Source organism: Cydia pomonella, chromosome 11 (assembly GCF_033807575.1).
Source record: "Cydia pomonella isolate Wapato2018A chromosome 11, ilCydPomo1, whole genome shotgun sequence".
Classification (NCBI taxonomy): Eukaryota; Metazoa; Arthropoda; class Insecta; order Lepidoptera; family Tortricidae; genus Cydia; species Cydia pomonella.
In genome coordinates this window covers 10,169,644-10,185,707 of record NC_084713.1, presented here as the reverse complement: position 1 = coordinate 10,185,707, position 16,064 = coordinate 10,169,644, and positions in this window count along the sequence as shown.

Here is a 16,064-nt window from a genome sequence, read left to right as displayed (position 1 = left end):
TCTTGTTTTAATAAGAACTAGGTTACTTCAAAAAGCGCTAAAAACAAACTGCATAGCATAGCATACAAAATCGGCAACAACAAACGCAAAAATCAAAACGGTCGGACAAAGATAATTTCTTTCTCATTCCGTCCCTAAAATTTCGTTATGATGGGTTGTGTTTTGGAGGAGGAAAATGTCGAGGACAAAACCTTGTTTCTGAGATTTTTCGCCTAAGCCTTGTCCTTATTGCACTTATTTTAGGAGCCGCCCCCGCCCCCGTCAGCGCAACAGTTATTACCTAAAATTCTCAAATTTGAAAAGAGGCTCAGCTGGCCTCTTGAACGAGCTCAGATTATGAATGGAACTTTGGAAAATGGAATTGTTATAAAAAATAGTATCTGTAATATAAATAAAAATCTACGCACAGTCGCAATGAAGGGATCCTCTACCTTACACATAAAAAAAAATCACTTTTTTGTACTCCCAACATGAAGAATTGCGCAAAAGGTTCAAGTAAGTGACTTTTATGGGGCTCTACTTTAAATTCTTAATTTTTATTATTTGCAGTTTTTTTTCAATTACTTAACTATGGCGATATTTACAGACTGACGGCCAGTGGAGACTAGAGGACCCAGTTAGCGATATGCAATTTCTGAAACATTTCACTAGTTTCCTTCGGTGACATATTTCAACTGTTGAAAATTACGTAATCAATAGGAAATGTTACCGTATAAATTTCATGTAACCTGTCCGCTACTCCTGACGTCAGTAGAATGGATTGTGATAGAAAAATTCAAGAATATACATGCGTGGGTAATCGTACCCGGTTGTTATACAAAGGACGGAAGTTCCAGACCACCGTTACGCTGGGCTCTTTTTCCTTTCTTTTCATTTTTTTTTTTTATATAACATATCTGCTATTTGTTTTCCTTCGTATGTGTGTATTGTCATGATTTATTTATGTTTACATTTAAGATAGCAGTTAAATAATAATTATACCGTGACAACATTATTATGTTACCCCGATTAATACAGGGGTAGTTGGAAAAATAACATTATACTGAACACGATTTAACATTATGTCAAAACACGGTAGTTTTAGCAGGTGGTGGGGACACGGTAAATGTTGGACAGGCTCGTTCACTTGGGTTGAGGCTGTCAAAGAGGAAGCATCGTAATGAACTGGTTAGGTCAGAGTACCTGGAAGTATCCCGATTGCTGTAGTAGTAATAGTTTAGGGTAACCATGCAATAAGAAGCACAATAAATCAGAAGTGTTAACGTACCACTAACCCACATTGGGATTTTGAGATTTATTTTGATTCCTAAGTTTTATGAAACGTAAGTTATAGAAATAAAAAGTATTTTATTTCATGAGTTTAGGACGATTTACATGCTTCAGATATATGTTTTTGGCGCCTGCTTGTAAGTAATTATTATATGTATTAGCAATTTAAAAAAATGCATGATGAAGTTGCAGGTAGCTTTAAAACTCGTGAGTAAAAATAGTCATTAAGAAGTATATCTTACCACTTCTTTGCAAGCAACTGAAAACAATAAATTGGCTGGTAGTTTATTGTGATAGATAATGAATTTATGATAATTTAGACAGATAATATTAAATGATTGTTGTAAATCATATGATGGCCCAAGAAAGTTAATTAAATATATATTATGATAATAAAAGTTCCTTTAAGACATCAGTATATGAGGCATCATGACCAGAAATAAATTAGTTTTGTCATTTTTACACATGGAGTAGGTTATGCTTTCCTATATATTTTTTTCTTTGATAAGAATTTTTAAAAGCATTTATGTATTTCATTGTTGTACACGTCATGATTTATGTTCAATGCAGCAGTTTTAGTTAAAGCTATACGAAATCAGTGAATTGGTAGTAGTAAAATAGAATACCTCGTTGGACAGCACTAAAATGCGAAATAATAAGTACCTATTTATAGACATATTTTTGTCGAAATAAATACCTACGTTTAATGGTGGCAGTGACAGTGTTATACAGGTGACAGTGTTACACATGTTATCTGTAAATTTTACTCCAATTTAGCTAAAATTGTATGAGACTCATAGTTTATTTATGCTAATGAAAGCCTTACAGTTGAAAGCGGGCTAGCATAAAAATATAAGTAAATACAGATACTTATTTAAAGTAAGCTAGTGTACAACAACGTAAACAAGCGTTTTGTGTAGTATATACTTATGTAGTTTTAATAACATGAGTAATATTAAGAGTTTGGACGTGAAAGATGAGATAAATAGAATAGCAGATTCATAATGTGAGCGTACATTATGGTAAATTTACATGAGCGAATGTAAATTAGATGATAGTACTTCATAATGTGAGCGTACATTATGGTAAATTTACATGAGCGTATGTAAATTAGATGATAGTACTTCATAATGTGAGCGTACATTATGGTAAATTTACATGAGCGTATGTAAATTAGATGATAGTACTTCATAATGTGAGCGTACATTATGGTAAATTTACATGAGCGTATGTAAATTAGATGATAGTACTTCATAATGTGAGCGTACATTATGGTAAATTTACATGAGAGCATGTAAATTAGATGATAGTACTTCATAATGTGAGCGTACATTATGGTAAATTTACATGAGCGTATGTAAATTAGATGATGATAGTTTTTCATAATGTGAGCGTACATTATGTAAATTTACTTGAGTGTAAGTAAATTAGAAGATGATAGTTTGACATAACGTTCTGACGTTGCATTATCTTATACCTTTGAACGAGCAATTCTTGTATATATATATAGTTTTCTGTGGTCTCGGAAACGGCTCTGGCGATTTCGCTGAAATTTGGTATATGGGGGTTTTTGGGGGTGTACAGTCGGTCTAGATTAGTCTTGTGTTTGGGAAGGCGCGTGTTTTCGAGTTTTCATGCGTTTTTCTTTCGACGCAGAATGTGGTCGCTGATTTCGTGTTACTGGCCACTGTCCGTCTGGTCCGGCGGGTCGGGACGCGGACGGCTAGAAACGAGTGTTACGGGTTCGAATCTCGCCCGTTGACTAACCTTTGTTTTTTTTTATATGTTCAAGTTTATATATAATTTTTAATTTTCATTGTTTTGGACAGGTTTGGTTTGGTAAAAAAATGAGCTATGTAATAAGAGAAATTGGCAATAGATGGCGTTACTCTGTGACAAGTGCTGTAAGGTTGAATTCGATTGTAAATAATAATAATTGTCAGTTCACATTTTACTTTTTAAGTTTATGTAGATTATCACCTATTATACGCCACCATATTGCAATGGATAGTTGTAGCCGAGCGGAGCTCGGTCGCCCAGGTACTAGTAATTTTAAATGAGCGTATCTAAGAGATCTTAATGAAACATAAAGAGATTTGTTATGGGCTAGAAGCCTGAAATAGACAATCCTTTTTTTTTATTTTATTAATGAGATAATTTAATTGGGTTAAATGACACTATACTTATGTATAATGTGACAATGGATTTTGACAGTGTGTAAATTTAAATGCATTGATTCTAAATCACTTATTTAGTATTAAACGACAATATAGAACTTGGAAAGAAGTTATGATAATTAAACTCATGCAGAGTCTGTGTAAAATTGCTGGTCAATCATATGGTCTACTAGTATGATTTAAAGTTACGCAGGTACACGATATATAATAACAATGTGAGAGAGCATTATGGTAGCTTAACATAAGCGAAGGTAACTTAAGAGAAGTTAACTCAAGTTTTTGTATGACAATAATAAATAATATATTTATTAGCATGAGAGCGAGTATTGAGAGTTTGTTGTATACAGAACTATTCAGTGTCAGTGCCAGATGATAGTTTTGTTAAAGACAACAAAGAGCGAAAGACATATAATTTATAACGAATTTGTTTGTTTCACTGATGAAAATATTTTATCACGTCAGCAGCTCGAACAAGGGTAATTTGCTGCTTAAAAACAGTGAGCAAAATCACATTTTGCTCACCGAGTGAGACAAAATAACATTCAAGTGACCTTTAGAGTCGAATGTCATTTCAACGAGCGGGGCCTAATACAAGTTCGGAATATTTGAACAAAAAAAGTGCATACGTAATTCAACGGTATATTGACGGTTTATAATAGACCCCCGAAATAAGTCAGACCGCATCGTTCCAAAACACCCTACGAGTCTTCATTCGTAATAATTAATTAATGAAATAAAAGTTTAAAATTTAATAAAAACACCATATTTTACGTATTTTATTATACAATCAAAACAAGCACTCAAAGAAATATCAAACTTTGCTTTCTTGTTGTACAAATAACTATTGTTCAATCAAGTTATTTAACTTTTGTTGGACGTGAGAGTGCGTCTAAAATTTGATTATCGATTGACGTGAGCATGCGTCATGGAAGTAGGAAATTTTTTGACGTGAGAGTTCGTCTGAAATATGATTTGTGCTTGACGTGAGTGTGCGTCAAGGAAGTTGAAAATTATTTGACGAGAGAGTGCGTCTTAAATTTGATTTTTATTTGATGTGAGCGTGCGTTTTAAATTTGATTTTTGTTTATCGTGAGAGCACGTCAAGGAAATTGTTTTTTATTTGACATGAGCATACGTCAAGGTAGTTAGAAGTTATTTGTCGTGAGAGTACATCTGAAATTTGATTTTTGTGTGAAGTGAGCGTGCGTCAAGGAAAGTAAACATTAAAGTACGTGAGAGTACATCTTAATATTTTATTTTTGTTTGACGTGAGGGTTCGTCACGGATGTTGAGAATTAGATGAAATTGTTTGTTTTTTGACGGAAGTGTACACATTGAAATTGCGAATTATAAAATGCGAATGTGCGAATGGTGAATTCTGTATGACTAGTTGCTAAAGATTTGACTATGGTGGTCGCGAGAACGCGACGGATGTTTTTTTTAGTCCAAATAAGATGACTAACCTTTTCTTTGATTGTTCATAAATTATATTCTAACGTGACATTGCAAGTAATATTTACAGTATTTAGTACGATGACGAGAATGCAACTGGTTATTGATGGAATGATAATAAAAAAAAGTAATTTGTAGCTTATATTGATTTTTAATTCCAACAAGCATACGTATGTATTGATTAAACGGAGATACAGAATCACAATAGTGACTTGTGAGAGCTGTTCGTTCTCTTGAAATGGTTCATATATTTTTTTTATTTTATATATGGTTGAAATTAAAATAACCCTGAGCATACGCCTCAAATTTTGGAGAGATGAATCAAACGAAGGATGAATTAGTGAAATTACACTCTTATGAAGATAAGAATTATAGATTTTTATCGACGCTGGCAGTTTAACGACTGTCGTGTGTGGAGATATACTTACGCGATTTTTTTTAAGATATAGAATTTACAGTGGCCTTGTGAGAAGAGAATATAAAGTATAAGTGGGTAAAATGTAAGACAGCGTCTTGATTACAAGTTAGATCGAAATTAAGTTTGATCTCCGTTAAATTCTATAATACAGAGTATCAAATATTTTATTTTATGAAATGAAGTAAAAAAAAAAGTATAACAAAACCTAATGGTTTACATCTATCTAATGATAGATGGTAAAATGAAAAGAGAGATAAGTTATACATAGAAAACATATTGTATGTGTGTGAGCATTGTCCGATTAAAATGTTTTATAATACTATTATAAGATGCTAAAATGAAAAGAGAGAAAAGTTGTACATAGAGAACAGATACTGTATGTCTGTGACTATTGTTCGATTGAAATGTGTGTTACAATTAATATTTTTTACAAAAAAATTTGTTAGAATTTGGGGAAGTTTTTCTCTTTTTCTAGGAAAAAACAGTTGTTTGAATTTCGGGTGTTGAGCCAGATGAAGAACGTAATTGAACATGAATGCGTTTAATGCTTGAGCATTGATTAAGGCTCTTGAGTTTGATATAGTGATCCAAAACTGAACTGCAGAAATTTAAACCGTCGTGAGTAATGATACAGTAGCAAGTACGTAAAGTGACTGAGTTCTAACACAGATCGAGGTTTTCTTTCTTTTTTTCGAGTAAAGAGATTTGCCTTTAAGCAGGAAATTGAAAAGTATCGAAGTACTTAGGTAGGTAAGCAGAAGCCGGTATACTAGAGAAAAATATATTGAAAGTTTATACGAGATTGATAAATATAACAGAAATTAATTGTCATTTGACGGGATAAAGAGACTTATAATGGATAGACCAGAGCAGTGTGAGTAATCTTTTTGAGAGGTGGACAAAATGCATAGTTAAAATAGAATAGAAATATTTTATTGACAAACTGTGTACAGGTGATGTCATTACAGACTAAAGTATCAAGTTACCCAGTTTGAACATGAAATTAACTACAAGCTAGTAGTATTTTCATAAATGAATTCTGGGTTTTCTTAATGCAACCAATAATTAAGACACGAAACAGTATTGCAAAAGTTTGCTGTAGTTTGTTAGCTTACTTATAGTAGAACAATTCGTGATCTCTTGTGAGTCGATAGTGAAATGAGAAACAGAAACGTAAATAATGACCCAAACAGTTAAAAAAAAAGAGAGGCGACAAGATAGAGGTATAATAGAAGATTTGAAAATATGATGCCTGAAAAAATTTAACGCATATGTTCGAACAATAGGATAACTAATAAATAAGTGTTGAACGTAGTAAAAGAAAGGAATTATTAAAATTATTGAAAAAAGACAAAAACAATAGAGCAGAGAGATTGGGTATGTTATAACATACAGCTGTTTCTTTATAATTGATATCGAGAGGAATATGGAACAAAATAGGAGTATAGAAAGATGATTGTATCCTATCAAATACTTAAAAGACATGACACGATTGACTGATTCGAGTTAGCTGATGATCAGGAGTTTATCAAATGAAGTGGATGCTAATAAACCTATCCATGTTTAGTTGAGCTTTTGTAAATATTATAGTATACACGTCGCTTTATCGATGTAAAAATAAACTTTTGTTCAATTTAATCCACTCAGAACAACATAGTTGACTAAATGACTACTTATACGCAGTCTTGAGGAAAGATGCATGTGTTAGAGTTGTAGCTCCTTTTTAGTATCCAACAAGCTAAATATGATAGTATTAAAAATAGTAAAATGAAATTGTGATAACATTTGACATCTTATATTGGCTATGGATGTTTAGTGTTTTTGACTGAATTTTTGAGTCGCAAACTCTTGTGACAGCGAGTTCGTGAAATTGATTAAACTTTTGGGATAATTAACTCGATGTTGTTGATGATCAGTATTAGAAGAAATATCTTTATATATATATATGTGAAATTTTAAATAATTGTTAATTATTTTCATGTTTCGATAGATTAGACGATATTCATATTGCATTTTGAGATATTGTACAGACATTAGACAATAGAGACATTGTTGTATGAGTATATTTTATGCACACGAAGTTCTAACTATCATAATTTTGAAGTAACTTTAATTATTATTCGAATAAAAAGGTGTTAAATGTATAGAAATGCATTAAATAAGAGATCAGAGGTAATTATCATGGATTAAACGAGATATTCCGTTAAATAAAACTAATTATTATTAATAAAACTAATGAATGCAGATGGACGCATAATGTTGAAGTGATAACTGCTAACAAATAAACAGTAACAGGATAGTGCCTATATAAGCATATGTATACCTACCTATGGAGATTACCAAAATACCAAATGTTATAGTATAATAAATATGTTTTACTGTACGACTTAAATATAGAACAAATATAGTATAGAGTAGACTTCAGACAGTACAAGAGTATCTCAGGTAAACAGATTTTGAGTAGTCGAGATTGTAAAGTAAACAACAGATCGGACATATTGCAAACGATTTGTTGTATCCATGGGATTTGTGACAAAGGCTAACAAGTGAAAAAAAGTAGGCACTTGAGTGTAGATGATGATAATTGCCCTAAATATAGATTACGTAGGGAAACAGGGAAGATAAAGGAACAATTATTCAGAAAGATCAATAGAGAGACGAATCTTTTGTTTGCAGATTGAATGGTGATTATCTAGAATTGGTTGGAAGTTATATTTACATAACTAACGTTTGAAACTTAGCAAACGCGGTGTTCAGTTCGAACGATTCAATATAATTTGTACTTGTAGTACCTATGGGAGTATGCGTTGTAACAGCATCAGTTAGTAGCGATGTTAAAGTTAGATAATTACGACGGGACAGATAAGATAATTGAGTTGAACGCAAATGTACATGGTCATATTTCGCAAGTTGAAAGTATAAAAATATGATACAGATATCCAGAAAACGTTTTAAACTGCTACGTAGTTCCTGAAATTCAAAACTGGAAGTAGTAAAAAACGATGTATAATTTATAAAAAAAAAAACGAATGAAAAAGAGATGTGTGAGAAAAGAGTGCATAGACGATAGAGATTTGACGTATCTGTAGAGTTATTAGTAGCGTTACGAGGTAAATACGCAATAAATTGTATGTAATAAGCTTAATGAGGATAGTTAGTTAATATAGTATTTACCTGACGATAATAACAAGTAACGCCCAAATAAGCTATAGATATAGGTTTGACAGAACAGTTATTTATTTAATCTTTATTGCACAAAAGAAAACCTTATTTATTAAAAGGCGGACTTAATGCCATGAGGCACATTTGGGGTTATTGTCCTTTTAGTAAAGATATATCTGTTATGGTTTGCTAATTATCATAATTTATATTGTTTACAAAAGTAATACAAGATATTGGAAGAAAAAAAAAGCTCGTAGAGGTTTAAGGCAAGATAATATTAATAAAAATGTGAACTTCGATCAATGACATGAACAATATATTATGGCATAGATGTAGTCCTAGAAAAAAATATATATATAAAGAAAAAAATGGATTTTATTGGATATGACAATAATTTGATTTGGTAGTTTCAATCATTGTTTAAATTAAATGAACTTGAGTTTTTAGTATTGACACTTGTCATTTTACATTGATGTCAAAGGCGTATCTAGCAGTGCTTTAGTCACCTTAAAAGCAGTATACGGGAATCTTATGTTAATGTATAAATACAACCAATTATTGAAACTGAAACTTTTGCAAAATGTTTGGCATCCTTTGAAATTTCAAGACACAAAATTTAATTACCTCAAGGACACTTTAGTATCACCCCTAGCAGAGTTGTATAATAGCCTCTGAAAGCGATGTTATTCAAGGTGGCATTTGAATAAAGAAATTGTCGTGTGTTATTGTCATACGAACACCCATTATGAAATGAGTAGTATTATTAACAATCAGAGCAACCTTTTAAATAAAAAAGTACAAAAACTTGAACATTGTTATAGGTATTGTTACCTATAACAATCCAATTATACGTTTATATAAGTTTGACACTTCACGTGCAGATATGGATCCAGAGACATAATATTGTAAATGTGTAAAATTTCAACTGAACTTAATAGTTTTGAGCTGAACACAGGACTAATGACTATAAAGATTGTCACGTCGACTTCAGAGTTAAAGCCATTTAGGGGTTAAATATTATCTCTAACCTGTTGCTACGTTACGTAACGATTAATACATGAATGGAGTAAGATGAAGTCTACATTAACGCAATGTAGTATAATACAATATTGGGTCAAGAAATGTTTGATTGTTAAATGTAGAACTGAAACAGATAGTGCTGAAGTCGAACCACTTTTGCCTGTAAAACAACGGGTATTGAATTAAATCAAAGACAAGTTTTAACGGACAGAAGTAATGTTTGGTTTTTGAGAAAACAAAACAAACTTTATACATAATAAAAACTGAGCTTATTCTGTTTTTTTTTTTTAGTTATACGAAATTAACAACAGGTATTAAGATTTTTCATTAACGTAGCAAAATGCTAATGTCACGGCATAGTAGTGAGTTATATGAACAAGGGGAAACAGAAGACCGAATGTCATGATATTATTTTCATGTATCTCATTATAATTTTATTTAACACATTTCCTGATTATGTAAATGTATCAATTGTGATAAGTTAAGTTTCAATTTACTTCATTAGAAACTGTTTTGACGCTTGAAATAATTTTTGACGGTTGGTGTAAGATTTAAATCGATCTAGCTTTTAGTGAGAAGGTTCGTGCGCCGGAGTCATGCACGAAGTTGGATGGCCGAATGTCATGATTTATTTATGTTTACATTTAAGATAGCAGTTAAATAATAATTATACCGTGACAACATTATTATGTTACCCCGATTAATACAGGGGTAGTTGGAAAAATAACATTATACTGAACACGATTTAACATTATGTCAAAACACGGTAGTTTTAGCAGGTGGTGGGGACACGGTAAATGTTGGACAGGCTCGTTCACTTGGGTTGAGGCTGTCAAAGAGGAAGCATCGTAATGAACTGGTTAGGTCAGAGTACCTGGAAGTATCCCGATTGCTGTAGTAGTAATAGTTTAGGGTAACCATGCAATAAGAAGCACAATAGTATATAAAACTTTTTCATTTGAATCTCTCATACCTGAAATGTTGACATAAAAATAGTCTGGGTATATTTCGCTTGAATTAATAGACCCTAGGAAATGCTAACACCCATTTTCGCTAGTGTTTTGCATACAAGAACATAACGATGCTAACGAAGCAATTATTTCCCCTATTTTTCCTACTTTGTTCAAATATTGAACCAAGTGAGTACCTTGAGCATTTATCTTTGTTTACCCAAACTACTTCACAATAGGATATAGCAATCTATGTAACCGTAGGTAGGTAGGTATACGAAATCACCGTCAGGGCAACGATCATAATTATTTAGATTTTAAGGTCCAATATAGTAGTAGCCGTTGGTTATTTTCGTCTTATCTATGCAACAGTTGCTTCGTGACCTGTTACCCTAAGATTACCTATTATTATACTGAGAGTCAATTCTTGAATGCCCTAACGAATGTGGAAAAGATTGGATGCACGTTCTTCTCTTACCCAAGGTAATGAACTACCAAAATACGGTGTTTGGTTCATCGATTGCCAAATTAAAATGCCAAAGGTTAGGGTAATTTTCCATATTAAAGGTAAAAGGCATTATTTGTAACAATTACAAAAAAAAAACATTAGGTGTGCATTAGGAAATGGACCCAACTCAGCATAATGCTATAAAATCCAGCGCTATAATCATCTCAGACCTCCCAAAAATTCTTGTATCCATGGATTTTCTTATATCTTAAATTATTTTTGAAACCGTTATATATACTCGAATAAAAAAAATGTTAATAGTAGAGTAACTATTAATTTATGCTCAATATAAGCATAGCCATAGTCTATATTATATTTAGCATATATTTTTTGTAATGTTAATATCCAGAGAGGAAAATGGGGACTACGTTTGTATGGAGAAGCGATCGTCCCTTTTCGTCTTTAGGTCCTCTATCGTTGGTCTTCGTTTGATCCATATTGAACGCCGTATCCTGTATATTTAATATCGGGCCTATACATTTCGCCGTAGGTATATACGTAAAAAAAAAACTAAGTTTTGCAAAGACTCAGTCTGCCTGCCTCACAAAGTTGTAGCGAAAATCAACCGATGAGATGTAAATAAGCGATTTTCGATAAATCTGACTAGTAGGTAAGCTTGTTTTCCTTATTTTCTGTCTCGATCGAACTTTTTTTGAGAATGGAATGTTTATATTGGTATGTTTATAAGACCAATTATTTTCTCAGGGCGCTTACAAAGCGCTAAATGATACTAAATGACTCCACAAGGGTAAAGTGACTTACAGAACGTATGTGTGTGCGTTCAGTATGTAATTAGAAAACAAAATTGTATTTGTTATACCTAATATTTGCTTATATATGTAAAAACAGTACTCAAAACTATTTTTTACTGAAATTAATATTTGGACAATTAGTCCAATCCAAACCAGTTTTCACAAAGGCATTTCGCGAATACTAGTTTTGACTGAAAATAATTTTATAGAAGGTATTTTGAAAAACTATTTAGTTATGAGTATGACTATATGTAAGAGAAAACGTGTTTTAACTAAAAAACGTAACATACAGGGTTTCTCCCGCAATAGGGCTTAAATGCAGGGCTCAATTCTACTCGCTACACTAAACTACTTTTATTATAGGGCCAACCCCGAAATCGCAAAAAAATATTGGCTTTTTCATAAATATTAATAATAATAATAATAAATATTAATAAATATAATAAATATTATAGGACATTATTACACAAATTGACTAAGTCCCACAGTAAGCTCAATAAGGCTTGTGTTGGGGGTACTTAGACAACGATATATATAATATATAAATATCTATAAATACTTAAATACATAGAAAACACCCATGACTCAGGAACAAATATCCATGCTCATCACACGAATACATGCCCTTACCAGGATTTGAACCCGGGACCATCAGCTTCGTAGGCAGGGTCACTACCCACTAGGCCAAACCGGTCGTCGCATATTGGCTGTTCATATGTCGATGTTTTCTATTGAAAAGCCCAAAAGGCGTAAAAAGGTAATCAATGAGTTCGATCAGTAATAAAATTGCGCATCTTTAGAAGCAATTTTCATATTATTAGGTTTTTTACCCGACTGCCAAAGGGAGGATGGTAATGTTTTTCGAGTGTATGTATGTATGTCTGTTTCTTTGTGGCCTCCTGTAGCCTAAACAGCTTGATGGATTTTGATGTATGATGTATCGTTAGATTCGTCTTGATCACGGGAGTGTCATATGATGTTTCTTTGGGGTAAAAGTTATAAATTTTTTTTTATAAAAAAAACAAAAAACCCGACTGCATACTAAAAAAGAGGAAAACAAGCCCCACAAGAATATTGTTGTTGATGGTAAGTATCGCAGGCGGGGACCAACAACCAAAATGACTATAAGTAACCCTCTGTTGGTTCTTTATAATAATTATTTTTTTTATTTGCAAAATATTATACAAATGTTTAATTTGCGTTATAGACCTACTTTTGTGATTTCTTTCTATCGAGTGAAAGTCAAGAAGTTACTAGGGAAGGCCTCATGATTGCTAATTAATTTTTTTGCAACCGTATTATGATCTGAATAAGCGCTACGATTATTCAAAAACTTTGCTTGCTGGACCTGCTGCACCTTGATATGAACTTTATATATTTACTCATTAGCGTCAATTTCAAGTGTCATAGAAATCGAACTTTATATATTTACTCATTAGCGTCAATTTCAAGTGTCATAGAAATCGAACTTTATATATTTACTCATTAGCGTCAATTTCAAGTGTCATAGAAATCGAAACTAACTGTTAGACCGTTTTGCAATAAACGTGCAGATTTTTTTTCTAATACCGAGAATATTTCATGGGAACATTGCAATTTTTAAATTCTCTTTCGCAGATTGCTAAATGTACATTCTTATCTTATCTAGATTTCATTCTAAAAAATAAGCGATTTTTGAGGTTTAGTTTAGTCACCTCATAAACATCTTAGTGTGTAAGTAGTGAGTATTTGTACGAGTAACTACGAGTAGTAAAAAAAAAACGAGCAATGACGACAGGAAAGGCCTACTTAAATCTAAGCTGTATATATCCATTATGTATATTGTTATTGTCAATAAATAGATTACATGATAAATAAAAAAATCTAAGCTAAAATGCTAAGTTGTCTTACTAACTGAACATAAAATAATGATGACAATGCTAATATTACCCGGACTATAATGATTCACAGAAGTACAAGTAAGTGATAACTGACACGTGCGTTAAAAGGGACTGTTTTAATGATCAAGTCACTTCCCAGAATCTTTCAGGCGCAGTATAACCATGACGCAATTAATATAAAATGTATTTATTATACTATCAATGGAATGTTCATACTTGTAATCTATAGTAATCGCGTTATTTTAGATGACTCTAAAAGTTTGTTTTGCGATATTACGAAACAATAGCAAACTTTGGGTCAAGTACTTTGAATCAACAATTAACATTGATCATCGGTTTTTGAGGAATTAGGGACTTGATTTTTGAACACGAGCTTAAGAGTTGCATAGTATGATGTGTTTGGCAATCTTAACAAAAATACACGATAAAAGAGTTCAGAAACAAATTCCTTAAGTATAAAGAAAAGACGCTTAGCACAATGAATTGATTTCGAATAGGAAGAAATTTCGTACATTGACCTTTAGGCGTACTGCCAGTGGTATGAAAAGGTCCACCGACGTAAATGATATAAAGTCTTTTATTTAAAGTAAAATTAAATATGAATGCTTGTTAGTTAAGATTTCGACATTACTTTATATTTTGTATTTATTTGATTTATTGATCAAGATCTTATATTTAATCTATCCACATTTTTTAGAAATGAGAAATTAAGAAAGTAATAATCTATGTAAACTGATGCTTATTAAAAAAAATCTAATGAAGAAAGTTTACTCGAAGATTGTGGTTAGGTAACAACGGCACACGTAAATTATGACAGAAGAGAATAAAGGTCTGGGGGTTAACTGTTAACCCTTATCTTATATTCTATATTCAAATATTCCAGGTTCGGAAAATCATACGTATCATATTTGATACAATTCTAATTTTTCGAAGAGAAATGTGGTTTTAAATACAACATGTAATGCAACATAAATCAACATTTATTGTTAATAAAACGCGTCAGATGACTATTATACCTGTAAAAATAAATTATAATTATCTACGGTAGAAAAAATGGACCCCGAAGAGATTAAAAAAGCGGCCAAGTGCAAGTCGGACTCGCCCATGAAGGGTTCCGTACCATTTATGACGTATTAAAAAACTACTTACTAGATCTCGTTTAAACCAATTTTTGGTGGAAGTTTGCATGGCAATGTATTTTCATATATTTTTTTTAATTTTATCATTCTGATATTTTAGAAGTTACGGGGGGGGGGGACACATTTTACCACTTTGGAAGTGTCTTTCGAGGAAACTATTCAGTTTAGAAAAAAATGATACCTCAATATCATTTTTGAAGACCTGTGCATAGATATAGTAGATACGTGTGGGGTACGTAAGAGTTTGATAAAAAAAAAATGAGTTTCAGTTCTAAGTATGGGGAACCCCAAAATTTATTGTTTTTTTTCCTATTTTTGTGTGAAAAACTTCTTAATCTTCATCACAGGATACATCTACTTACCAAGTTTCAACAGTATAGTTCTTATAGTTTCGGAAAAAAGTGATAATTCGCAAAACAAATAATTAAAAGTAAAAAAAAAAAAATTTGAATCGGGGGTATTTTTGCCATAAATATAATTTTCGGCGATACGGTCTACAGCGTAGCAATAATGCTCCAGCATACGAATATTCAAACAAATTACATCTATTACTTAAAAAAATATATGTTCAATGACTAAATGATACTTAATAGAATCAGGCGTTACTTTGCGGAAATCCATGCTAATTAAAGCAAGAAATATTACTTTGCTAATCCGCGAGAAAATAACGTGCTAGTCAATCAGTGCTAACCCGTTATACTTACTTGCGTATTTTTACATGCAATTAATGTACCCACCGCCACGCAAAAATAAATAAGCAAAGTAATATTAACTGGATTCTTGCCCTAATTTTATTATCGAAACAAGATCGTTACGTATGCTTCAGATAAATATTTGGTGGTCGGTGGTGGATGAATTCTGAAATATTGTGAGTGATGAATATGATTTAGTGATAGTTACATTAATATAATTAGTTCTTAAAAGTCATCAAAAAATAAAAAATAAAAGAGCAAGGAACTGTAGTTTTGAAAACCAACTTTGGCGGAAACTAGAAAAAAGGTGGTGGGTTGGTTAAGTTGGACTAAAAATGTTACCGGTAAGTCAACAAGTTGGATAAAATGATTGCAGATTGATTGTATATAGTTCTAACTAAAAGCTTTTAGTACATATCTGGTGTTACAGTGAGCTTTATAAATTTTAACTTTTCAAAAAAAAAATTTTTAAGTGAGATTAATAACGGTATTTGGAAGCCCTAGTGGGCTTTTGTGATCAAGTTAGTACCGGGAGACTAGGGTTTATAATATACCTACTTTGACGCAGGGAAACTGATAATTTTTTAAATCTGTAAAAATAAGTAGCGATATGTATGAAAGTATATTTATTAGAAAAGTTCTTAA